The sequence below is a fragment of the Mustela nigripes genome, chromosome 6 (genome assembly GCF_022355385.1).
Source record: "Mustela nigripes isolate SB6536 chromosome 6, MUSNIG.SB6536, whole genome shotgun sequence".
NCBI classification, from domain to species: domain Eukaryota; kingdom Metazoa; phylum Chordata; class Mammalia; order Carnivora; family Mustelidae; genus Mustela; species Mustela nigripes.
Genome location: NC_081562.1, coordinates 82,180,493 through 82,207,763, shown reverse-complemented (window position 1 = coordinate 82,207,763; position 27,271 = coordinate 82,180,493). Strand labels below are relative to the sequence as shown.

The 27,271-nt window shown below is 40.7% G+C and overlaps 1 protein-coding gene and 1 long non-coding RNA gene across 4 annotated transcripts in view; one reads left to right on the top strand and one right to left on the bottom strand.

Moving 5' to 3' along the window:
* LOC132019615 (uncharacterized) overlaps positions 1–4,930 on the bottom strand; it is a 30,091-nt gene extending 25,161 nt beyond the window's left edge. For both annotated transcript variants that reach the window (XR_009404816.1, XR_009404815.1), the window contains exon 1: positions 4,817–4,930. This is a non-coding gene — a long non-coding RNA (uncharacterized LOC132019615). The remainder of the gene's footprint in view (positions 1–4,816) is intronic.
* A 93-nt stretch (positions 4,931–5,023) lies between these two features.
* SLC38A4 (solute carrier family 38 member 4) overlaps positions 5,024–27,271 on the top strand; it is a 63,895-nt gene continuing 41,647 nt past the window's right edge. The window contains exon 1 of one of the 2 annotated variants that reach the window (XM_059402965.1): positions 5,024–5,110. The gene's annotated coding sequence lies outside the window, so the exon portion shown is untranslated. Of the gene's footprint in view, positions 5,111–11,478; positions 11,798–27,271 lie in introns of those variants that run through there. The other variant, XM_059402966.1, reaches the window with a different exon arrangement.

Genomic DNA, 27,271 nt, shown 5'->3' with positions numbered 1-27,271 from the left:
ATATGAAGTTAAGACTGACATGAATTAGTTTTTAACTCTCGGAGGAATGTCACATGGGTAAAATTTGCTTTTAGACTACCTTGATATCATTTTCCGAAAGCCGCCATGCTATTGTGTTACCTGGCAATGTCAAATCAATGTCAGTCCCTGTTCAAACACCAGTTGTGCAAAGCACGTCAGAGTAGCTGGTGGCCTGGAAGATTTCATCACTGTCTCTCTGGGCACCAAAACTACAGCTGGACACCTAATCGTGGTGCCTCATGACTTACGAAAAAATAAATAGAGAGAAGATACAGATTATCCTTAGGAATAAATCACAGATCATTTCATTTAATAACTCAGGAATAGAAAGTGTTTGTTACAGTACGCAAATCATAGAGCTTTCTTCATTCACTCACTCACTCATTGGCTATGGGTACTGAGTTCCTAGTGTCAGATGCTATGGCAAATGCTTGGAACACAGATCAGAATAACAGAGACTGGCTGTTGAGGGACCCAGAGTCTAACGGGGGCCAAACAATGTATTATGATCTATTTCTTGAGCCCAGTTTAATCATGGGACGGAATGAGAAGAGTTTGGAATCCCATCCACCTGAGTCCTAATTCAATTCCCACCTCTTGCAAGCCACAGAACTCGGTCCCTATTATCTCATCTGAAAAGCAAGGGTAAAAACATCCATCTCCCAGGTTGCTTGTTAAGTACTAAATTCCGTGTCCAAAACATGCTGGTTCTCTTTTTCCAGCCTTCATTGAACTCTCCACCTCCACCCCACGTCCCCAACCTACCAAGAAAAAAGATAACTGGAGTCGGGAAGGGTTTCATTCACTTCAGTGGTGATATGTGAGCTGAGACTAGAAAGATGAGCAAAAGGTGAAGTTGACAGGCAGAGTCAGTGGCAAGGGCTTCCAGAAAGTGGACAGAATACACTCAAAGGCATGAAGGCATGGAAGACCACGGTGTTGGGAAGCCAGGGGGAAGTGAGCAGTTTAGAAGATGGGTTGTATAGATGGCTATAGTTGATTCGTGCCACGAGTGTCGAGTTGGAAAAGGAAGGTGTTGTGTTTGGTGACTATGACTGTTCAGGTGACTGCATGTAATGCCATTTCCAGACCAGAGAGACGGGAGCTAACGTCCTTGGGGCTGGTGTTGAATGCTGACCACACAGGGCACATTTTCCTCTCTGAGCTATCCATGTGCGACATGTGGGCTCTGCTCTCCCTTTTCACCCCCTGGAGGGGGCCCCAGAGCTTAGCCCCTGGCATCCCAATATTGGAAATGAGGCTCTCCTGAGAGCCTAGATCTATTCTGATATTTTGTTTTGAGAACTGGTTGCTAGTTGTTTTGTCATGTGTGAAACTGAGATGGTGAGTGATCTATTCAGCTATCTTTTTCCTAGTACCAGTAAGAAATTGCAGCCCATTTATAGAACATAACACTAAAATTCAACCATAAATACAATTCTTGGTATTACTCAGTTTCTCACATAAATCAAGCTCAAATTCATAGAAAATAAAGTCATTATACTGACATTAGAAATCATGTAATTATGATAGATAATTGCTTTGATAGTGATTACTTTAAAAATCATAATTTTATGGCTAAGCAGGCTATTCAGTGTTGGCTACATTATAGGCAGGAAAACACTTATCAGTCTTAAAAGAGAAAATGCTCACAAGAAAAGGAAGGTGAGCTGTGGAAGATACTGAACTTGAAGCTAATGGTTCATGCTCCAGTCTGCCAATTATTAGTACTGTGTCTTTGGATGAACCACCTAACTCCCCTGAACCTTTGTTTTCTTTCTCATTAAATAGGGAGAAGAATAATATTACGGCTAACTTATTTTAGTATCCGGTGCCATAATACATGTTCAGGTATTTTATAGCCTAAAGCATTTTAACCAATTTTAATAATTATTAGTTGGAAAAATAATCCTTGTTAAAAGTTTACTATCAAAGAAAAATATTTATACGAAGTCTACTAAAATCACTGCCATCAAACTTCTCAACAATAGTCCGTAAACCAAGGAATTTGATAGCACTGTCTTGAGGCCTTAAATAATAATTCTGTTCTAATTCCTTCATCAGACATTCATTTATGCTAAAATCTGGTAATGGGTATACTCTGGATCATCAGCTCTGGGAGATGTTCCTTCAAAATGGGCTCACAGTCGTGGAGAAATACTTCATGCTCTTTAGGGAGATTGATTAAAACTTCTGAGGAATCCCATAAGAACTTTTGACACAATGTTTTCCAAACTTCCTGGAACACAGAGCTCTGTTTTCAAGTATTAGCTTTGGTTCAAAAGACTATTTGGGGGGAATATTTTTCCATGTAGACTTTTCTTAAAAAGAAAAGTATTCATGACAAAACTAATAACCACTCCTAGGTTAATGTGCTTTTAGAAAAGAGAGCTTTTATGTGCTCATTTAATTTTGTGTTAATATATGTGCTAATGTGTTAATACAATTTTAGAGCAGACAGCTTCGATCAAGCCAGCTTTGTCAAGATGGTAGTAAATGCTATCTGCTCTATAAATTTTTTTCTCAATTGCAAACATTTCATTTTCCTCCACCACTAGGTGAGTTTTTAGGCCATCTGAAAATAACTTCAGTCAGGAAAACAATATATTAAGAAATGCGCTCCATTTTTCAGAAGGAGAAAATGAGTCACAAAGAACTTAGTGATTGGGCCAAGGTCACATAGCTCGAGAGTGGTAGCTCTGAGATTCAGACTTAAGCTAACACCTCCGGAGCCAGTGAATGATCTGATGGTAAATCAAATGTGTTTTACACTGTGGTCCTGCAGATGTATTCATGTTGCTGGTTAGGGCTTCTTCTCATCATCTCAAAGACTGGTTTAAGCAGATCTTTGAAGATTGGGTAGATTCATCAGAGCTGTCAGCAGCTCAGGTTTGGGCTGTAGCAGAGAAAATAAAGGGCTGTCAGTTGCCTCATACCATGGAGACGTGGCTTTGAGCTCTTCTTTAACTCTAATGGACAGTAGCTGCAAAAGATGATACACTTGAACTTTGTCCGCCACTTCACTGATTCACAGATGAATGCGTCTCATTTTAGCTCAACACACACCTGATAGCAACAGTTTATATAGATGACTAACCCACTGGGCTCCAGCAAATTAGGCAAAGAAACACTGTTTTTTAATCTTTTCTGTACTAGGATATAGATGCCAAGAACTGATTGAACAGATCATTAAAGAGTTGAGCAGTTGCACAGTTAACTAGTATCTGTCTTGAATTGCATGACGTCATCTTCATTTGTTTTATTCTGAAATAGCTTTTCATTTTAGAAACCTGAGTTTTGTCTTTAATAAATGTTAGGTTAGGCAGAGAGGAATACACATCTGTCTTGATCTCTCACTAATCGTCTCTCAATCCTACTAATTTTGACACTTCAGTAGCTTTGTAAAATATACTTATGTTCATTAAATAAGAATCAATGGGAAGTGTGAGCACAAAAATAATCTAGTTTCAGCAAGTTTAAAGGGACTTGAAAATCATTCTGATGTATTCTAATTTCTCGGAATGGAAACTTCTTGTTATGACAAACTATGCAGGTATACAGTAATTGGTCAGGAGGGAGTAATCTGCTTTCATAAAACAGGTATTTTTTATTTTTTATGTTTTTAAGGATTTATGTATTTTATAGAGAGAGAGTGTGAGAGCACAGGTGTACAAGCAGATGGAGGGGCAGAGAGAGAGGGAGAGAGAGAATCTTCAAGGAGACGCCCCATTGAGCCTAGAGCCCTAGGTCGGGCTCATCCCAAGACCTGAGCTGAAAGCAAGGGCCAGCCACTCAACTGACTGAGCCACACAGATGCCCCCAAACAAGTACTATTTAAATACTGATTTTTATTCATATTTAGGCTCCAAAATGGAAACCCCAGTGAAGGTATTTATTGCATCATCCTTCTGTTGAATTTGCATTGTTGGAGGTTTTAGTACAGTTTGATGTGTATATATGTACATATGCGTATGTGTATATTAATGTTGTTTCTTGAGTGTTCTTGATCATCAGACATTATCTGGGTAATTCTTATCGTTCTATTTTTTGATGTGCTAAGGTGAGGCTGGTGTTTTAGTCAATGGGAACTCTAAGTAAGAGAAGATGGTTCTAGGCTTTCATGGAATGATCAAACAGTGAGACTTACCCTTCTGAATACAGTGATACTGGACAAGCCAGAGTTCAGAAAGCAATTTCTGAACTGTGGCATCAGTTCTCCTTTGGAGAATATTTTTTCCCCAAAGAATAACAAATGAGTATTAAAATAAACAGAGGGTTGTGAACATATTTGTTACACAGGCCTTTTTGAAACAAGAATTTTGCTTAAATCAGAAAATAGTTTTAATATAAACAGTTTTCCTTAAAGTGGTAGGTTAAAGCTTTTAATAAACAATAAAAAATTACAGTGCTGTTTATTGTATCCTAATTATTTCTCCATATGTACTGGGAATGTTTAAATTGAAGTCTCAGAAAAAAACATTGCCAAAGATCCCCACTCATGGTTAAATGCTAACAACTTATCCCCAACTTCACTGATCATAAAGTGACTTTAACTGTGTTTTTCATTTGTACCCCTTCCTCAATTTCTTTTCCTCCTTGATATCAAGTTCGTGTTTGATAACCCTAAACCTGGAGGCAGTTTAGAATCACCTACCAGAAAGACTTTTTACTGACTTAGAAGGGAAGATCAACACCTATTCCCGCATATAGGGCAGATTCAACAAAGACCACATTGACATGAAGAGACTTAATTATAGAACCAATAACCAACCAAACAACGAAAACCCCAACTCACACCAAGATCCTCTCTGTTGTCGGCTCCCAGGCTGGGCTCTAGCGGGACAGCTGGACAACTCAGCCCACCTGGGAGGATGCTTTTGTTTACATCTCAGGTTGCCGCCCAACGATTGGTGGCTGGGCTGGGAGGGAGGGTCCGCAGGAAATGCGACACTGAGGATGCTGCCCCCTATCACATGATGGAAATTTCCACTCTTCGGAAAGGCGAAAAGAAAAGAAAGGAGGGTCTCTCAATCCACCCTTTTCCGATACTTTCCCTGGATCTCAGTCGCAGAGGTAGAAGGCGGCACAGGTGAGTGAAACTTTTCTATTTTCTGCTAGGCTTAGAGACTTGTCAGTGTGCAAACTTGTGGCTGGATCCCAGCTCGGACTGGAGTTTGTGCGCTCCTGTGTGCGTGTGCGCACAGGGACATGCACACGTGTGCCGTCTGGTCTCTCAACCATCTGGGGCTTAGGTTAGGTATTGCAGCTTTTTGTAATTTATTTGTTGATTGACCCTTATTCTTCTTGTGATTTCACAAAGGATCGCGCTTTGGGTGGGTTATTGCAGACTAATGACCGGGTTGACTAGAAATTAAGGAAACCAGGGCATACGGGGTTAAGGGGACTGACTCTCTTTGCAAGAGAGGTGGCTGTGCCAAGGTAGCCCATTCCCGGGAGCGCTACTCAGCTACCCCTGTCCCCGGTCCCAGATTCCCTAGGCACTTGGATTTCCAGTTAGGTGTCCCGGGACCGCCTTCCACAGCCCTGGCGGGGCCACCAACCTAGCTCGAGTTAGCTTGGGATCTGGTTAGGAAAATGCTACCCAAGTTGCGGGCCCATGTCCTTAGGGCGGGGACATTGGGTGCTGGACCTAAAATAGACCTGCTGTCCCTGACAGCTGGGCTGCCTGGGCCCGGCCAGCACGGTTCCCTGGGTGAGGGGCTGCGGGCCTGGGAGTCCCCAGAGAGTCTCCTTCAACAGAGGAGGAAGGTGAAAGCTGCGCTGGGTCTGGGGGCCGTGGCGGGGGGTGGTGGGAACCCTGAGTCCGAAGTTCCAAGAGAGGCATCCAGCGCCGTGGGACTGGAAAGCCTGGAGCGCGTTGGAGAGAAGGCAGGGGAAGTGCAGAAACGCGGAGAGGGAAAGGCCAGTGGAGACGAGGGGACGGAGAGGGGACATCAGAGAGAGGAGAGAAGCCCAAGGAGGTGGGGAGAAGGCAAGGAGGGGTAAGAGGCTAGAGCGGGAGTGCGTGAGAGTCTGAGGGAAATGGAGATAAGAGATTGAATGAAAGAAGTGAAGAAAGAAGGGAGCCTGGACGTAGGGAGCCCCTTGCGGGGTTGGAGGGGAGGTGGGAGCCCGTGGGAGTCCGGAGAGGGGAGAGAGGTGAGCGTGGGCACCGGCGGGCCCGGCCCTGGGAGCCGCTCAGGGAGTGGCTCCTCGCTGGCCGTGGCACGGGTGGGCGCTGCACCCTGGCCACGGGCAGGGGTGGAGGCGCCAAGGTTGGGGCGGTGGCGCCGGGGTGTGGAGTACGCCCCGCGGGCTCTCAGCTCCTGTTAGTGATCCAGCAGGGAGAGTGGGGGAGTGCCCTGCCTGGGCCGACAGCCCAGGAGATGCGCACCCGCCTTTCGACTTGGTTAGAGGAAAAGGATGAATTAAACTGGGAAGCCCAACCTGGGAGGCTTGGTCAGTGGTGTGCCAGTGTGTGTACCAGGCAGTGAGGGGGCAGTAGGTGGGACCTTGAGAGGCTTGGTGAGGACCGGGAGATCCGGAGCCACAGTTCTAAGCACAAGTGTTTAGATACCTGGGCCTGGCCGAACAGGAGGATCTTGATGTCAATTTCTCAGTACAAAACTGCATCTCTACCGGTCTCAGGAGCATCTTAGATCCTGAGAAAAGAGAAGGAGCGGTAGCTGCGGCCCTGGAGGTGTAAGCGGACCCCCTCCGAGGGCAGGTCCTACCTACACCTTTTACGTTGGCCCCTCCACCGCCTTTGTCCCCTCCGCCCCCAACTTCTAGCCCAGCTTTCTTTGTTATGCACTTCTGAGTGGCCCAGCTGTCTCACCCTTGGGGAGGGAGGGAGCCTAGAGGGTCCATCTCCCAATTTCCTGGATTGTTATGTTCATATTTACTTGCTTCCAGGCAGCACAGACCGAGTCGTTTTGACCGAATTGTCTTACATTATGAAAAGAACTTGCGACACCTAGATTACGATTTCCAGGGCCTGGTGGCCAGGGCTCTGGTTTGGGTTTGTTTGGTTATAGCCTTTTATAGACCTTAACTCTGGGGAGAGGTGGGGTTTGGGACATGAGCCCCACTGCAAACTGTCCTTCAAGAGTAGGGCGCCTGGATGGCTCAGTGGGTTAAAACCTCTGCCTTCAGCTCAGGTCATGATCTCAGGGTCCTGGGATGGAGCCCCGCATAGGGCTCTTTGCTCAGCGAGGAGCCTGCTTCCTCCTCTCTCTCTCTCTGCCTGCCTCTCTGCCTACTTGTGATCTCTGTCAAATAAATAAATAAAATCTTAAAAAAAAAAAAGAGTATGGAGATTGGGGGACTCTCACCTGGAATGTGTGCACGCACGTGTGTAACACAGCTTCTCAGATGCTAATAAGTGAATCTACAGAAAGTCCATGGTGTGGGTGGAGCTGGTGAGGACAGAGAAACTGAGGGAGAGCAGGTGGACTCTTCAATGCCATGTGTTCAGAGACTGAAAGCTCTCACTGGGCTGATTCTATCACAAAACTTTAAGAAGCAGAGAGATTGGTGTAAGGGAGTAGATCATTCTCAAGGCCGCTGGGCTGGATGAGCTCTTCTGGCTGAGTATGCATTACTAGGCACTCAAGGAGGCTAGTCTGTTCTAGGTGAATGAGCACAGTGGCTCACACATATATATCAATTGCCGTATTTCTTTTATGTTAAATCTTCATTAACAGCCTTATGCTATAGACTCTATTATTATATTCATTTATAGAGCAGGACGGAGACATACACAGTCTGGACAACACAGAACCTCTTCGGAAGTCCTATGGGGTCATTCATTATTCATTCATTATTCTTAAATCCAAATGAACAATTATAGGAGCAGAACTGAAAGGTGACTTTTAGGGACCCAAAGCTGACCATTTGGCCCGTTACAGACTAATCCAATACTAAGAAAGCCAAGACAGGATCATACAGCTGTAGACTGAATCCTTGCGGCTCCAGAACTAGTTCTTTTCAATAAGTGACATTTGAGAAATGCATAGTATGGTAAATGGTTACCTCTCGGTTTATCAAATGCTGAGGCCAAGCATAATAATTACAGCAGCTTTGGACTTCTGTGTTAAATGTTTTTCTGCTTTCGTGTCATTGTCATTGTTTATTTCCTCAGTGTTTTTCAGAAGTTGATTCCTCTATCTTTCCTCCTCACCTTTGTACTGACTTACTCATATTTTCTATTTTTTAAAAAACTTAAGCCTTAGTTTGTTTTTTTTTTTAATTTTTACATATCCAAAGCAATGATTTCTATTAAAAAAAATAACAAAAGTTAATGGGATCTATGGCCACTTAGATATTTTTTGATATTCATCAAAATAATTTAGTTTTTTAAATAATATGCTTCATGTATCACCAAGCCATCTTACAAGCCACCACTGCCTTGATGACATCCTGTAGGAAGGGTAAGGGTTGGAAGTAGGGGAAAGAAAAGAGAAAGGAAAGAACTTTCTAAAAGCCAGATTTTTAGCTAAGCCCTTTACAAATGTGTCTCCCATTTAATTTTCACACAAACCTCCATGCTATAGATGTTTGCTATCTCTATTCTATTTTACACTGGAGGAAATTGAAGCCCATGGAAATTGAGGAAAGAGCCAAGGATCACCCAGTAGTAAATGACAGTGCTTGCATCAGAACTAAGTCCCTTCTATGCCAGAGTTCCTGCTTCCAATAAAGCTGGCAGAAAGAAAGACAACAAGGAAAACAAAAACTTAAGGAGGAAAGAGGCTTACGACGATGTTACCCAACAGGGAAGGATGTGCACGATGGGAGGGATGGAATTGCCAAATGTCTTTCGTGTGACTGCTAATCTTCCCCTGGTCTTCCTTCTACTATTTTTGTAATGACCTAATTCCATTCATTCATTCCACAAACAATCACTGACTATCATTATCTTCCAGGAACCCTGGTAGGGAGTCTCTTTTTATTCCTGTTTCCCTAACACCTACCGCAGTCCTGGGCAAATACTAGGTGCCCAAGAAATGGTTGTTGAAGAAATGAATTAGTCTAGGGGAAGGAAAGAATAAGCAAGCAAACAGGCATACTGACAGCATGTTGAGAGCCAGGAAGAATTCAGGCTTGAGCATGCCACCACTGAAGCTGGCTCAGGAAAGGGTCAGAGAACATTTCAAGACTAGGTAATGAAGCAGAAATAAAAGGTAGTAGGAGAGAATTCCCAACAGAGACTGGCCTTCTGAAGGGAGAAAGGAGAAAGTGGAAGCCACTCTGGGAACTTAGGAGGGAGGAGGCTGGGAGGAAGGTGTGGTCTGTGATGTCCTAGCTCATCCTCTCAGCAAGGGTCCCAAAGTTCTGCCTGCCCTTGAAATTTCAGAAGCTAACTGTGTTAACAAGGGACAAAATGACTGAATACGGGAATCAGCAACACATTTTATTATTTTATCATTATATTATGCTCCTATAATACTGAACTATAGTGTTTTAGACTCCTTGTAATGTTTTAAACACTGCGCTTAAATGGAAAGACTTGACTTTGTTGTCCTCCTTATGAGAAAATCAAATTACTTTTCTGGCTCTCAAAGGGATAGTCTATTTTAACTAAGGTACAACCTACACAATAACAAAAAAATATTTCCAAACAAATGCTTTTGTGTGTTTTTCTCGTTGGGGAGGGCTAACTGGGGAGGATTTCTCTCCTTACTTTAGTTTTTAGTGGCTTGATTTATTTTAGTGTGGTACACAAGAGTCGGGAAGGAAAAATGTGGTTAAAAAAAATAACATGAGATAGGGCATGGAGTGACAGTAATGATGGCAACCTCCTAGCTCCAAAGTAGATGTTTATGCCAGTTAAGATTCTGGCTTTTGATAGCGGACTTGGAAAACACAACTCCCAGGGTCTCTTGTTTCTTTAGGGATCTTTCATAACAACCTCTCAACCCTGGCTCAGAGGTCTGCATGTCTCTGCACCATTTCCACGCTTAAAAAATACTCGCAGTCAACCTGTTATTTGGAAGGGAATTCAAAGGGTAAATGAAATCCACAAATAATCCAAAACCTAATTTCAGTTAATACATTAAATCCTCCACTTTTTCGCATTATATCCTTAGGCAAGTATATTAATCTTTTTGAGCCTCAATCTCTTTGGCTACAAAATGAGATCATAATAGCACCCACCTCATGGGATTGTTATGAGGATTAAATGAGTTAACACATGTAAAATGCTTAAACGAATGCCTGATTCATAGTGAGCACTCAGTGTAGGGCAGACATTACTGTTTAATGATATTACTCTGCTACCCAGAGAAGTATTTGAAATGTTAGCAAATGTCTATACTAGATGTTCCCTGACAGTGTGTTTTCCTCTGTCATAACTAAAATGAAGGAAACAGAAGAGAGGAAATGGAAAGAGGGATAAAGAATGCGCAGGACAGTCCAGCCCAGAATAACGTCATTCCCTGTATAATAATAAGGTTGAAATGTTCCCTTATTTCCTGTTGGCTATTTGCCCCTATTTCTCCTGATAAATCTAGTGTGCATCCATTATTAAAATGAACATCATCTCCAGTTCCCTTGTTTTCTCTCCTCCTTGCCTCTTCTGGTCATTCTTGTCTCTGTGGGGCCTCCCATGGCGCCCGGCACAAACAGCTACCCATCCGTGTTGGCTGAATGAAGGAAGGAAGGAGAATGACCCTCTTGTGTTTTTTACAATAGTACTTATTCTTCAGGGAAGCATGTTTTCCCTGAAATATGAAAGGCCTCTGCAAAGTGAATGTATGCACTGCCGACAGTCTATATAAATATTGTTTAATTAAATTGTTTATTCAGTGTGTGTTACTGCACACAACTAAGCATGTGGGCTGGGGAAGTGGGGTGTGTGGAAAGGAAGGCCTGTGCCATCACACAGTGGGGTTTCCTGGATTCGGCTCTTGGCTGCTTCCAACTCTGGCTCTCTCACTTCCTACCTGAGTGATGCAGAGAGAGCTAGTGTCTTAGCCTGACTGTTTCCTTCTCTTCACCTATAAAATGAGGGAAACACTTCCTACTTCATGAGGCTTTTAGGAAGGTAAAATAAAATTATGTATGGCACATGGTGAGCATTGGGGTGTTTTTTAAACAGTTATAAGAAATCCTGGTTTTCCAATTAGATGGACTGCTATTACCTACCTTATAGATGAGCATAATGGCTCTGTGTAATAAGCCCTCCAAAATATCCCTCTTCCTAGGGCTACTACTGCAACCCTTTACTTCTATTGTTCCCAGTCCTGACTTGGCTTTACCATTTTTTGGGCCCACTAAAAGTCTTATTGATTCTACCTTACATTTCAGGGTAACTTCCTCCCCACCCGCCCCGTGTTTGTCCTGTCATTTTGCCTTGCGTCATTTGCGCCTTTTTACACTGCATACTCCTAGGACAAGGACTTTGCTCTTTGTTTTGGCGTAATTTTATAACCCTGGGTACACTCGGGGTACTATAAAAATGTTAAAGAAGGAAAAGAAAGGAAAAAAAAAAAGATGTAATCCCCCAAGAGGCAACTTTGGCCGACAGCTGGTCGGGCGTCGGGGTGTTTGCAGTGTCAGTCCGGGCACCTTCCTGCAGCATCTCCAGCGGTGGCTGGGGGCTCACCAGGGACACGCATCCTGCCCCGCCGTCCTTGGGTGCGTGCGGGCGGCGGCGGGAGCAGGAGCTGCGTTGCCGCGCCAGGGAGGACCGCGGGCAGCCGCCGTCTGGGGGACAGGCACCGTTCCCAAGCTTGCCTGCTTTCGCTGGGACTGCGCTAGAGAAACCAGGCGAGTGAGTGAGATGAACTCGGAAAGAGAAGTAGAGAGCAACTGAGAAAGGAGGGAAGGGGGAGGGCAGCCCGTTCCGTGTTAAGGAAGATTTCCTGCCTGCAACGTGGGGCTATACTCATGCTGTGGTCTTATTTTCTGCACTTTCTCCAGATGGAAGGAATGTGGTCCATAGACGCAAAATGTTTTTATAACCTGTATGATCGGACTGATCTTGACTGTGAAAGTGAACTAACTGAAAGCATTCTTGTTTCCACCCGGGCTTTGTGAGTGCTTGAAAAGCAATCAGATGGTTCAGGGCACTGCATACACGGGGTGGTTTTATTACAGACCCGAGAACACACATCATCCCTATGTTATTTCTTTTGGGTTTCTGAAGCAATTTTCTAGAAGGAGCACACTTAAAAAAAATTTCAGACACTTTTTTGGCATGTGTCACTATGCTATATTTAATTATACTTGCTGTACAGAGGGATCCATGTTTTGGTGGACTTACACATATTTAACGTTTTATTTTGAAGTAATACAGTCACAGGAAGTTGTAAAGGTCACACAGAGAGGCCCCATATACGTTTGACCCAGTTTCCTCCAATGGTTACATCCAACGTAATTTTCATATAAGATCAAAACCAGGAAATTGATGTTGGTGCAACATATGTGCTCAAAATGGATGCCTGGCTTCCACGTTATTTTTTCACATGCACAGATTTGTGCAGCCGCCACCATGACCAAGATACAGAACTTCCATCACCCGGAAGTTCTCCCTTGTGCGAATACTCTACAAGCAAACTCGCCTCCTTCTCCCTTCCCTGGTCAATGAGGTATTTTCTGTCCCTATATTTTAATTGTTTTGTGAATGTTAAGTAACAAAATCATATTATCTGTGATCTTTTTGAGGTTGATTTCTTCCCCCCCCATTGGGCGTAACATTCTTGAGATCCGTTCAAGTTGTTGTATCAATAGTTGGGTCCTTTTTATTGCTGCATATTATTCCAGTTGCGTCGCCATATTTAGTGGTGAGGTTTTTTTTTTCAATTGATATCTTTGTCTAGATCTTCAGTCAGGTGCTAAGGGTACTCGGTAAAAGTGTGAGGACAAAATTTGGATGTTTTCGACTTCAAAATGATATTTGTGTGTGATAGGGCAAAGGGAGGAATAAACTACATTTTAATTCAAAACAGACACCACTGGAGTAGTGGAAAGGAAAAAAGGAAGGTGGCAGAGCAAAGTATGTAGTTAGACTGTTAAGATAGAAAACCTGGCACTTTTTAAGATTTCCACACCAATAGGATAATCTATTCTGTGGTTTTTATCTTTAGTTAGGACCACTCAGATTTCCTGAAGCTAATTTTTAAAAATGCTTCTGCAGTAGGAATCCCTGCCAGTCTGTGCTCAGTCACATAGCTGATAACTCAGGGCCCCGGTTGGAAATGACCATGAGTGGTTCTCCAGTTTGACAAGGGGTCACCAGAGTAAAAATAACATCTTTAGCCCCCCACCCCTCCCCCCGCAGGGGAAACCATCAAGGGTCCTGAGACTGTCAATGTTCTATTCTGGTCACGGGCGCCACCCATCGGTGGGAGGAGCATCTCCCAGAGTTCACTTAAGTCAAGTTTTAAAAGGAGGACATGACTTTTCACCCGAACACCCACAAGCAAGGGGAACCTGGACTCTCCAAAGGCTGTAGCTCACTAAGGGAAATGCCACACTTCTGAACAGTACCTACAAGAGTTTGGCTCAATGCCTCCCTTCAGCCAGTACCTGTGGGAGAGCTCTTGCCTGACTCTGTCCCCCCCACACAAAGGAGAGAACAAATGGCCGATGCCATTGGAAAGTATAAATACCCCTTTATGTTTTTAGATTTTCACTCTTTGGGCTTTTGGATACATAGTATCAATTCACAAAATGACAGAATTTTCAGTCTAGAGCCCTGACTAGATCCAAGTTGAGCTGAAGGCATTGCGCTGAGTCGCGGTTTTAATGATTTCTGTTACCAGAAAAATAGTCCTTATTCCAGACTTCGCCGGTAGATGGAGGGTAGGGAGGGGATGCTGGTTTCAAAGATGAAACACATATGGAGCTGTCATAACTCTAATCATTTATAACTCTTTTTATAGGCAAATCTGCTTTCCCGAGTCTTTCCAAATGGAAGAGAATCTTTGTACTGTTTGTGTAATTTATTTTATTTTTGTGTAAATGTTAGACACCTCACATAGCTTTGCAGGCTGTTCTTGTGGATTGTATCTCTGGTATGTGGCCCCTAAGGTCCCACAGCTTGGGACAGGCAGGGAACGTGGCTCTGCAATCTTTAGGAAGTGAACACTTCCACCTAAGTCAGGAGACTGACCAAAAGGTATGCTGAATTTTGTTTACCTCTCTTATATTATGCTATTTACTTATTTAACTAATAACGACACCCATTCCAAGATGTGATATGAAATGCAGACACAGGCTATGGTTCCCAATATTACAGGCTTTGTTTTTTGATTGAAGGGGTAACTGGTGGTGGTGGTGGTGTGTGTGTGTGTGTGTGGGGGGTGCTATTTGTTTCTTAAACTTTTTCTTTAAAAACAAAAAAAATAGAATTTCTCTGAAAGAAAAAATAGAAATGCTTCATGTACTATATCAATGTAGACAAAAACCAACCAGCTATACAATTCCTTTCAAACAACTTTGTAATACTATAGCAGTATCCACCCTTTGAAGAATGACACCATATATAATGTTTTACATTACTCTTTACACCAGAATTCCAGAAAGTTCAAACTCCTCAACCTGGCAGTCAAGGTGAATCTTAGCCAGACTCTACAAAGATATCCCATGTGAGCTAAAGTAGACTCTAGTTGTTTGGGTAAAACTGGGGCCAAACTTCTCATCCCATTTCTCTTGCCTGGAATCACCTTCCTCTCTCTCTCTGGAGTCATACTATTCTTCTTCCATGATACCTGTTCTGTTTGCCCCAGCTCCCACACTGAGCTCTCCTGCTCAGTTCCATGTCTTGAAGACAGTATCCTGTTATGAATAGTGTCCAACAAAAAGTAGGTACCCAGTGGTGATGGAAAGCTGTTAGGGAGCTGGGCTCTGCAGTTTGATGTGTGGCTGTACATCCTGGCTTACTCACTTATTTATCAGGTTTCCTATTTGAGCAAATTACTCAATCCTCTTGAGCATCAGAGGAGTTACAAGCCTCACTTGTAAAATGGGGATAATAATACTACTTACCCAAAGGTGAGGGTGTTACTAATTTAGTATATGTGATGGGCTTAGCATAGGGCTGGCTGTCACATATATGATTATTACTAATGAGAACATTAAAAAAATGAGACTTCAGACTTAAAAATTAACAGACTTATGGTCAGAGTGGAGGTTTTAGACTAGAAAACTTGATTGTTTGGGCTTCTCTGTGTCTCTTAACCATAACTGCGGTCATCAGAAGGGACAGGGTCCCTCTATGCCTATCTACACAGGAGACAATCTCTAATCCCACCCACGAAGATGGGACGCAGACAGATTGAAGCAGAAAGATTCTTTCCTCCTTAGATCTAACAAAACTATGTGTGGCTTGGCACATATTTTATTTTTGATAAACAGTAATCAAATGATGAATTAATTTCTGTGAAGAAGGGAACACATCCTAGATATTGGCTTCAGAGAGTCATTAAAATAGTTTCATGACGAGTCATTTGTCCGTGAAGCTATTACAGATCCAATCGGTAGCCTTAGGAAAGTGAAAAGTTCAATAAATTAACTGGTGGTTTGATCTGCATAATACCAAATTAGTAGGTTTTCTGACACTTCCCTACAAATTGGTTGGTATTTCACTGAAGCATAGCTTCATTCCAATCAAAGGCAGAAGCATTAGTGCTCTCTTGCTTACCAGTGTTTGTCTAAACAAACCCTTTTTGTGTTTTAAAGTACAGATCTAAAAATGATGTGTTTAGACCACAGTATGTGATTACAAACAGAACAACAGTTCTTTAAATAAATTGCAAAGTAGATCGGATTTGGGTTGGGTGGGGCAGATAGTCACATATAGATTCTGATTTTATACTATTCCTGGGGCCCTGCATTCAGTAATTACTCTTTGTTAAGTGAGTGGACCTCTCTGTGTATAAGTATTCCAGAATAATAACCCCAACCTCTAAGATGTCCTCCAAAAATCACGGAGGGATACATGCACACATGGATATTCATAAATTTCACAGACACAGAAGAGAAAAATTCTGCTTACAAGTCTCATTTGTCTAGCTAAGGATTGAGAAAAACTGTTACATAATTAGAGAGTGTGGTGTTCTGGTTAAGAGGAGATTATACCTGCCATGGATGGACAATTTTCAAAGAATAAGAATGCAGCAAGATCCATTTTAAAATTCAAATTTTATTGAAAATGATTTAATATTTTAGTGTGCCTTAGGCTTACTCTATTGTTAACTTCATCTATCAAAACACAAAGATGCTAGGTAATAGAAATTTCTGGTTGGTTGAAGGAATTTATAGTATCTTCCTTCTGCTTTCAGACTTTTTGGAGAGATATCAAGAATAATACATGTAGGGGCGCCTGGGTGGCTCAGTGGGTTAAGCCGCTGCCTTCAGCTCGGGTCATGATCTCGGGGTCCCGGGATCGAGTCCTGCATCGGGCTCTCTGCTCAGCGGGGAGCCTGCTTCCTCCTCCTCTCTCTCTGCCTGCCTCTCTGCCTACTTGTGATCTCTCTCTGTCAAATAAATAAATAAAATCTTAAAAAAAAAAAGAATAATACATGTAGAAGCTCTAAACTAGGAAACTTAAACCTTCTTAATATGGAACATTTCTAATGTATTCCAAAGTTGCGTGTAGAACAAGAACACTCTGTCTTCACAAAACTTCAGCAACTACTGATATTTGTCTGTTCTATTTCACCCTCATGCATACCTTTCCTCCTTGCTACCCTTACCACAACCATTACTACATTATTTCCAAGCAAATTCAAGTCATCATATAATTTGACCCATGTAGGATTCAGTATCTATCTCACAAAGATAAGTCTTAAAGAAATCAAATTATCACACCTTAAATGAACCATTTTCTTAATATCGAATATCTAGGCCATGTTCACATAGGCCTGATTGTCTCAAATGGGGTTCACACACTCATTGATTGATACAGAATCAAAGAGACTTAAGAGACATAAGTTCAACCAAGCCTCATCTCTCTTTTTCATTCTTGCAAATTATTGGCTGGGGAAACCAAGTCACTTGTCCTATAAAATTTCCCATATTCTCAATTTTGTTGATTTAAAATGTCATCCTCAAGCTTCAATAGTCTGCCTTCTTAAAATCTAACCCTTATAAAATTGCTTCTCTTTTAAAGAACAATTATACTTTGTCATTTCTTTGCCTGTTTCCTTGAGGATTTTCCAGCCTACCTTTTGCTCAGTTTTGCCCAAATATCCTTCTTTTTAATACCCATGACTTACCTAACACTCCCTCCTAATAGAACCTGGCCAACCAGAAATGCCCTTTGGTCAGGTTTCAAAATGTGTACCGGCCTCCTCCCCCAGGTGCTTACTCAGCTTTCTCTAAATTGTCTCAAGACATCCCCAATAGGGTACCTGTGTGGCTCAGAAGGTTAAGCGGTTAAGCGTCTGCTTTTGGCTCAGGTCATGATCTTGGGGTCCTTGGGTAGAGTCCCACATTGGGCTCCCAGCTCAGTGGGGGAGTCTGCTTCTCCCTCTGCCCCCACCCCCGGCTTGTGCTCACATGCACACATTCTCTCTCTCTTACACTCACACACAAATAAATAAAATCTTTAAAAAAAAAAAAAGACATCACCAGTAATCAGTAGGTTGTCTTGATTTTAAAAATTGTGCCACATGGCTACTAGTACTTTTTGATTGCTGACATACACAGATATATTTAGTAGGAAATTATATACTTGGGATTTACTTTAAAAATAATGGGGGAGGGAGAGGGGTGGTGTGGATTTAAGACTGGCCATGGTTGGTAATTGCTCAAGCTAAATAATGCATCTGTGGGGTTACACTGTATTATTCTACCTTTATTTGTATACATATGAAATTTTCCATAATAAGAAATAGAAATGAATTATGGTATTTCACCTAAGCTAAATAATGAAACATTTCATTTTAGGGCTGATGTTGGAACACCTTTGCTAAAGATCATCAGAAAATCGTGCCTAAGGAACAAGATACTCGTTTTTCCTATTCCCTAAGTCTGGTTTGCCTAAAACCAAGTCAGCTTCAAAGTAAAATAAAATCACCATATAGATATATTTAAATAAAAGAGGGACGTGGTTTGGAATGATTGAAAATAGGACTCAGGGAGAGGTGCTCCCTAGGTTTGTGATTTGTCTGAGCTGCCCTTCTTAAGATGCTGGCATGGCAGAAATCATGGACATGACCCTGTACTCTCCTAATTGCTGACCAAAGACTCCCAGAAGAGGAGGGACACAAATTACTTGATTAACCTGTAAGAAAGAGATTCTAGAATTATGAAGATCATACTTCTAGCTCTCCCTGCTACTATGCCAAAAGAACGTACAGGTCCTGTCTCCCAAGATGAAAGTCAAACACAGACATTTTCAGAGACCTTCCAGCTTTTAACTTTAGTCCAGTCGCTCTTTGTTTTGTTCAACTGTTGAAAAATAAGGGAATTTAACACTTACGCTTACATTAGCCGTATAAACCAGGGAATGCTTTTTAACGGACATATAGCCTTCATTAATAATTTTGTTGTTTCATTAGCATCGTATTAAATGATTCATAATGGTAGTTTTTAACTGTGATCAGCCATGCACCTGCAAAAGTCACGTATGGAGCTGCTTCATGACATCTTTTCCAAACTCATGTGAACTTAATACCAAGCAGTACGTACAAAGTCCCAGTCAGCCCACTTGAGGATAATAGAGGGGAAAAGAGTAAGAACTGAAGCTGAAAATGGAAAGGAAAGAAAAATGGATGCACAGTCAGAAGAACTGCTTTTCTGTGAAGGCTTGGAACACCTCAGGGGATCTTAGGGCTCAGGGTCAATCCTGTTGGGTTCTTGCTTCAAGGGGAGGGAGATCCAAGCAGTTTGTGCCTTAGGATGTAGTTTTTATGTCCCAGGTTAGAAACACCTGCTTTGAGAGAGGAATAGGCTTGAGAAACATCTACTCATCTAGGCCTAGTAGGTTAATGAAGGCTTTCAGAAGTTTCTCCATCTCAAGCATCTACATTCCTCTTGTTCCTGGGCCTACACTGGGAGATAGCAAGCAGGAGACAATGCCTCTAATCCATAAGCTCAAAAAAGCATTAAACATTTTATGGAAATACGGTCATACACTAAGAATGTGTCCCAATAGATGTGTATTTATGTACAACAAAGGAGTACGAGTTTGCAATTGTTGGAACTCTGGGAGAGATTCTGAAGACATTTTAGTCAGCAAAAGTGAAAAATCTTAATTTAATTGTTTTTATTATTACCAATTTAAAATATGTAATAACATCATTGGTAATATTTTCACTTTTATGAGGGTAAAATATTTTACAGATTCACACAGGCTTGGCCCCAACCCCATAAACTATGTTTTCTCCATAAGCTCCATAAGCTATTAAGTTACCCAACCTGGAATTCTCCTGTCATAGACTTTAAGAATTTGATCCTCTCAACTGGTGAAAAGTTATTCTATACCCAGATCCCCCAGGTCCTCTGAGCTGTTACTTCCTACATAGTTACTTTAAAAAAAAATTAATCAGAATTAAAATAAAAAAACTGTTTGGTGCCCCTTTGTAATTCCTTCAGTAAAACTATTATATATGCATATATTTCTGAGCTTGTAGATTTATAAGCATTTTAAGTTCTGCCAACAATTTAGAAAAACAATTCTATAGCCTATATGAGTACATTTTTATTGTTCTTTTATTCTCTACCAAAATTAATTGAGAAAAATAAATTAGGACAGTATACTTTTGAATAGAGAAAGTAAGGAAATAGGTATGACAGACTGCAAATTCCATGGGATTTCGGTCACCAAATACACTAATTGAGGCCACAGAAGCCTGAGTCATTTATCCTTCTGACATATAAAGTATAAATAATCTTCTCACAATAACCAAGGAAGAAATGTTTTAAATTTGCTCTTTAGAAATTGGTATAGAGTGTTTGGGGGTTCTTTTTCAATTCTTTGGGGTTCACTTTTCACAAATAAACTCCAAACTTACATAGAAAATATCAGACAAAATAAAAATAAGGCGTATTTCCATATTATGTTTTTAATAAAACGATAGTCATTAACCCCAATTTTCACATTGCTAGGGTTGTGTCTTCTCTGCCAGAGTCACTATTATGTACATCTAACATATTTTTGAATGTTCCTTTAATAAAAAATAACTTCTCCTTATCTTAGAAGCACATCTATGATTTGTGTTGCAGTGGTTGTCAAGGCAAGTCTGCATATTTTATTAAAGACCAGACCAGAATAAACAGACATTGCAGCAGACCCCGTTACTACTGGAGGCATCAAGACTTTGTAGCCATTTCTCTTACAGATATCTGTTTTCTCAGAGTGTCCTACATGTGAAAAGTGAACTGTGTGACAAGTTCACACAAGAGAACAAATGCTAATGCCCAAGTGGCTGAATGTTTCAAGGGGCCCTAAAACAGGAAATAAAAGGAAAGATATTTCTTCTGGACATCTGTGGATATTATAAATAATAGAAGTTTGGAAGCCGCAATAGGCCTCAAAATTAAACTTGCCATTTGGTTTTCAGGCAAGAATACCAACTAAAATTTTTGAATTATGGTTTTGTTGGTATATGATAGTTATTCTTCAAAAAGAATGTCCTGCTTAAGAGTAGGTTCTCATAGAAGCACCTGGGTGGCTCTGTCAGTTAGGCATCTGCCTTTAGCCCAGGGCACGATCTCAGGGTCCTGGGATCAAGCCCTGCATGGTGGTGTGTGTGTGTGGGGGGGGTCTCTGCTCAGTGGGAGGTCTGCTTCTCCTTCTCATTCTCCCTCCGTGCTCTCTCTTTCTCTTTCAAATAAATAAATAAAATCTTAAAAAAAAAAAAAAGAGTAGGTTCTCATAAAAATTTTAAGAACCTAGGCTATTTTATGTGGTTCATGGATTTAAAAATATACAACCAGCAACAACAATAAGTAATATTTACTTAGCTCTTACTATATCCCAGGCCCTGTTCTAAGCTCTTTACATGTCATTATCTTATAGAAAAGTAAACAAAGAATACACATGCCTTCTTTAATAAGCTACTGGTCTGTGCAAAAATAAGGAAGGAAGGAACTAAAAAATAAAAAGAGGTCTTAATTTACCCATCTACTCATGACATAAAGTGAGGACCATTTCCATAGGACTCATAGAGCTATTGAGAATGAGATAGACACTCTAACAACGAAGGGCCCTTGAAAAATAATTTTCTGCCCAAATCTGGTTAATACAGATGTACTCTTATGTATCAATTATGTCAATTCTCAATTGATTTCAGTGACCACAACATAGGATAACGAATTGTGATTAGGTGAGCTAATGGGATGCTTAAAAAAAAATCATTTCTTAAACATTTTAGGTGAAAACTCACATGCCACAAAGCCAGGAGACCTCATCTATTTCTGCATACTAAAAACGAATCATTTGGGTATATCCAAACATTTATGATGATGTCTATAATAAAAACTGAGTGCTTTTATTTGCTGAAATCCCAGGAAAAAGAATAAACACAGCCCTCCGTTTTTCACTCCAGCTGGAATGATTTAGCTAACTGAGGTCATCATAAGGAGATTTCTCTAAGACATTCGAAAATGCGTTTCATCTTTTTGCCACATAGTTCTCAATCCTTGTATTAGTATAATAAAAATAAGCTGTATTGGATATTTAAGAAATATTTAAATAATGTTTTTTATGATCCAAAACATGACCAGAACACACCAAGTAAACTCTTAGGGAGGCTTCCAGCAGCTCCCTGTGGCCTCATTCTCTCTCCTATTTCATAGTGTAGCTCTTGCTGCTATTGTTTCTTTTCTTTATCCGGCTTTGGTACAGGAAAACCTGGGTTTTGCCCCAGGAAAACCAGCCTATACATTGGACAATGACAAATTCAGCAGACTAGCTGTGGTTATTCTACCACCAAATAGAACTGATTTTTTTTTTTTTAACTACATTTGCCTTATAAAATTCAAAGTGGGTTGTTGAGACCATGAATCTTAATAGTCTGGGTAGGTACCAAGCCAAAAGACGTCTATACTTGTTTGATAAATACACTTCAGTATTACTCTGTTTTGGAGGACGACAGGGACTTGTGCATGTGAACATATTCAATGAGATCAGCTTAGTATGTCAGCGACTGGAAGACCAACTCTTTAAAAGGGGAAGAGGTGGAAAGAAAATAAAATACGAGAGCGTACATCACCCTAGCTTTCATCAGCGGTACACTTACTCACATTTATACCCATTCCACCCGATGGCTAAAAAAAAAAACTGGCATGTTTTTCAGCTAGTTTAAAAATATTTTATAAGATTGTTAAAGATTTTAATCAATTCTTTTTAATTTCTAAAAAGCATTCTGTTGGAAAACATCTGCATGTATGTTTCCTCATGTCTATATCACAAAGAATGAATTGAACTGAAATTAACCAAGGATTTGACTGCACAGTCTTTTAAACTTCAATTCAGATTCTAAACAATCGTATCCAGGTTAACCTCAAATTAATGAGAAGTAGCATCTAGGCATGCTTGTAAGACTTCTTTGTATGTAAGAGACATAAAGATGGAAGTTACGGGGTTCTGTTTGCTCAAGAAGCTGCCTTGGAGAGCCAGTCATCCGTTCCTGTTGCCCTCTTATTCATCCACGGATTGATAATGATGAAAAGCGTCTTGGAACTGAATTAAGTGATGACAATTAGACCAGAACTGGGACTGGCCAGCCTGAGAAGGGAGTACTAAAATGCCCAACAATCTCAAATCCTAGAGTGTAAGCAACATGCAAGTCACTTGCTTTTTGGCATTTGGAAAATGTGTTCTTGATATATCTTTGAGTCTTGACGTTTTGTCAGTCTCACCAAAAAGAAAAAATAAACCAAAGCAAAGCCAAACCAACCCCCCAGCCCCCCTGAAATCTACAAGTATATTTACACCTTTGAACACTGGGTCTGAGGACAGGTCCAGGGATGTGTACCATGGTGCTGATCAACTTCACAGGTTGGTTAATGTTAAACAAACACATTGCAAATCATGTCTTCTTACGAGCTTGTTTTCTGAGATTCCATGGGTCAGGGTCAAAACCTGCCGTTTTCTAGTTTTTCTACAGTGCTAATCAATAGTTTAACAAATGGAATAACGGTCTGATTAAACAGTGACAGGACCCTTCCAAAGCAACTGTGCTGAAACTATTTCATGATCAGTTTTGCTAATATCAAATCACTCTTATAAATGAACAGCAAAAAAACCCAAACCAAAAAAAAACAAAAATCAAAACAAAACAAAGAAAAACCCCACATGTACCTTTTACATTTATAATGATTAAACATCCATTATCTCAGTGACAGCTCATAGTTAGCTGGTATAATGACTTTTGTTAGACCAGTTTTAAAGAGAAAATTGAGTTCCAGAATATTTACATGACTTACTCAATGAAGATCTATTAAGTAGGTGCCATGCTAGGTTTTGAAGTTAGAGACAATCTTTAAATATACAGATGCTTACATAACACTTACTATGTGCCTCTTCTAAATTGTCTACAAATATTAATTTCATTATTCCTCAGAACAGCAGTGTAATGTTATTGGAATAACCTTACAGTTATTACCTCCAGTTAATAACCTATAGTTATTACCAGTTATTACCTCCTCTTTATTGATGAGAAGCTTGACACACAGAAATGGCAAATAGCTCGCTCCTGAGTTGGACAGCTGATGAATGATGGGAATCGGATTTAAGTCTAAGCATTCAAGCCCTACAACCTATATTCTCTGACCTTGTGCTGTGCTGAATAAGGCACAGTGTCTGCTCCCAAGGACTTCAAAGTCCAAAAGGGCAGATGTGTAGACAATTGTGTCGGTAAGCTTGTCGGAAGCAGTACGAAGAAGGAAAGATCAACTAAAACTTGTCTAAAGGTTCTCAGCTGACAAGCAGCAGAATGAGAATCAGATTAGAATCCACGAGTTTGGGATCCAGAGTGAATGTGGTCTCCATTTCATAGGGCAAGCCTGTATTTGATAAGAGTTTGGAATGGCAGTGAGCAAACAATGCACTTAGAGAACACAGCCTATGAAACACAGGATAAAGGCTGGACTTCTCTGAATAGGAAAAAAGAAAGTGCTGTGGTTCCTAACAGATACAAGTGTAGACTAGATACAGGTATACAGACCTCCCTTTCATCTGTGTAACATAGAATGCATGCGTGCGTAATCCTTATAACACATCATAGATACGTAGATACCAGCAGAACTCTGAAGTGTATCAAGTCAAATGTAAAGTACCAGTTATTCTAAGGCTCATATTCAATCAGAAAAACAAAACAAAACAAAAAACAGAGTCCATTGTTCTCAAAAGCGAAAGGAAAGCCTAAAGACATGGAAACAGAGATGAGCATTCTTCTGGGCATATAAGAGATGTTCAGTGTTGACTGCTGATTAACTGCTTGATTGACTTACTGATAACGGGAAAGAGATCAGACAAGATCGAGATCGGCTGCGTTCAGGGTGGTATGGCCTTAGACATAACAGGAAAAAGAAAGAAAAAAAAAAGACTAGAGACAATGCATTCTCTGTTGTTCACCTTTTAACTTTGGTGAAAATTGTGATGAGAATTAATTAACTGAAACATGCAGAAGTGGGATTTGATGTCAGCATATCAATTTTTATGTCTAACAGGTCTCTCCCGGATTGCCATTTTGGTATTTCTCTGACTACCATAGAAGTGCAGCTACCTACTGCTTATCTTTCTAAGTTTTGTGGTCCAGGCAGTGGCCAAAAGGAGCTCCCCAGGAAGAAATAACTATTTAGCCAGTTTGAACTCCAGTTGTGTTTACAAGCATGTTCATGGCATATGAACCTGGTACATATCCCTGGACCTGTCTCAGAGCCAATGTTTAAACATGCAAACTATCTCACAGCATTATGAAAAAAATATCTATGTCCATTTTTCTTGACAACATTTTGAGATCTATTTGTGTACCTTCTGCTGGTGGGGGGAAAAAACCAATCCTTCCTTTCAGAACAAACTGGACATGTATAATTTTGTTGGGGCTCTAAATAACTCATAAGTGCCTATTCAGAATCAACGATTTTTTAAGAGAGTTGATTGTTGCTGGTCAAGCACCCAAACTATTCTCATTAAAAATAGACATTTGGCTAGTGGCTAATATCCAGGATTGATTAACAGTTGTTACAAAACCTAGGAGAGGAACTCTTTGTTTTTGTTGCTTTTGTTTTTAATAAATGTTTACTGTTTCTCTCATAGGGAAAGTAATCTATAATTTTTAAAGGTTAGCTGCAAACATAGGTGAGGGAAAAAAAAAGATTACCCACATTTCCACAATCAAGAAATAACTGCTTATTCATATTTTGATAGATATATTTTCAGGCATTTTCCCTCTGCATATGTTAGTATATATTACATGTCCATAATTTTTAAAACATAGGGATCGTATTACTAGTAGATTTTGTATCTTGCTTTTAGAACTTTTATAATTTCCCTGTGCCTTTATTATTCCTTGAATATTCTTTGAGCACATGACTGGTAATTCTGCTTTATATTCTGAGCAGGCAGCTCGTTATAAGGAGCTAATGTGTATAGTATGACCAATCATTCTACCATCTCGCCATTGGCTCTGAGCAGAAGAAGGAAGTACCTACTGCAGGATTGGTCAGTTGAAATAATTATTACAATGTTGCTTGTTAAAACTTCATATGTAAGTTCCAAAGAAAGGTTTTGGATGCATAGATCCAAGCAGTGTCCTTAATAGAGATTTTCATTAATTCAACATTTATACAGTACCCATTATAACCCAAGCAGAGGCTAAAATTAATCAAGGGAAACAAGCAAAAGAGACTGTTTACAACAAATCTAAATTGGCTGTCTAGAATCCTCGAATCCATCTAGAATCCTCGAATCCATCCCCAAACCTCCTATACCGCCAGACCCAATATCTCTTATCTGCTGCTGTCCGGCTAAGTAAGGTCAAGACATTTACTTTAATGGAGTCAATATTTAAGGAAAGATTGATGCACTAACTTGACACCCAGCCCTCCAGGATCCTCACTCGAGCAAACTATAAAGTATAAAAAGCTCAGGTCGTCTTACTGCACTGGGCATTGCTAACCCCTGTAGCAAAGGATGGTACTTCTGTCTGCAGGTGGCCCATGAAGAGCTCTGATTAGTGCAGCCCTGCCCTAGAGTTGCTTACAGTCCAGCCAGAGAAATGAACATTCCTGGCAGAAACCTATGCCTTTCATTTACTGCACAGCCCTGACTTAGGAAATCCTCTGTGTTCCCTAAGAGCAGGTACATTAAGAATTGTCTGAGTCATAGCTCGAGATACAGTTGGGAGTCCCAATGCAAGCAAGAGGGCACCAGTGTTACAATCTCCAATCACTGATGAAATTACAAAATCAAAATGTATAGAATTTGCTCTGCTAGAGAATTCATTTTTATAGGAAAGGGATTGATGGGTCTATGAAAAAGAGCAATGGAAATTAACATGCCATGGCCCCCAAAGAATGTAAGCTTTAAACCATCCCTTGCTATTCATTAGAAAGGCAATCCTTCCAACTATCATTGTGTTAATACTGCATTCCGTACAAAGAGATTAAGAAGGTGATTTATCTGGGTGTGTTGTTATCATTATAGTTACACATCTCCTTCCTTCCCAGTTCTGTTTACTCAAGCGGGCATTGCAAAGGGTAGGAATCATTCTTTAGAACCAACTTTTAGAAGCTCTAATTTAACATTTAGAATTTCGTTGTATTATTTAAGTTGTAATCAGCCATAAGCCTCATAGACCTTGTTATTCTTCTTTATCCTAATAGATATGTAAGAGCAGAGGCCTGGAATGAACTGATACATTTTTTTCTCTGCATCATATCAATGAGGAATCAAGACCTAAAACTGGACAAGAATTTGAGTTGCTTCAAAGGCAAATGGCAGAGAACAGGATATCGATGATATGAGCTGTCTTCTAACTTTTTTTTTCTTTCTGTCAGTTGAGGCTAAAAGGAATTTTCTATTTAGCTCTGTAGCAAAGTCAGTTAGTTTGTCAATCTGCACCAAACTTGTTTGCTAATTTTGCAACATAGTAGTTGACAATTCAAACATTTCCAGAATGCACCATTGTAAACTGTGAAGGTGTTTTCGGCTGGGTTGAAGAGAGGGGCATACCATCAACTAAGCAATTCCTCAGAATTCAGGGGTCATTACATTTTTTTCTTGACCAGGGAGGTTTTTAGAGCAGAAAAGCCAGGACTCTCCCAGGGGCCTGGGCTGGGAAGCCCT